This window comes from Carlito syrichta, unplaced genomic scaffold (assembly GCF_000164805.1).
Source record: "Carlito syrichta isolate Samal-C Ts95f unplaced genomic scaffold, Tarsius_syrichta-2.0.1 Scaffold19839, whole genome shotgun sequence".
Classification (NCBI taxonomy): domain Eukaryota; kingdom Metazoa; phylum Chordata; class Mammalia; order Primates; family Tarsiidae; genus Carlito; species Carlito syrichta.
The window spans coordinates 14,170-14,473 of NW_006963935.1; positions in this window are offsets into that span (position 1 = coordinate 14,170).

Here is a 304-nt window from a genome sequence, read left to right on the forward strand (position 1 = left end):
TGTAAGCTTTATGGGCTTGGCACGGTGGCTCGAGCCTGTAATCCAAGCACTTTGGGAGGCTGAGGCGAGAGGATTTCCTGAGCCCGCAGGTTCAAGACTCGTCTCTAAAGTAAATAAAAAAAAACTAGTCCAAGACAGGCTCGGTGGCTCAGCCTGTAATCTCGAGCCTTGGGAGGCTGAGGTGAGTGAATTGCCTGCGCCCGTGGGTTCGAGACGCCTTGGCAGGTGAGACTTCATCTCTACAATAAATCAAAAAATCAGCCGGGCGTGGTAGCGCGTGCCTGTAATTCTGGCTACTCGGAAG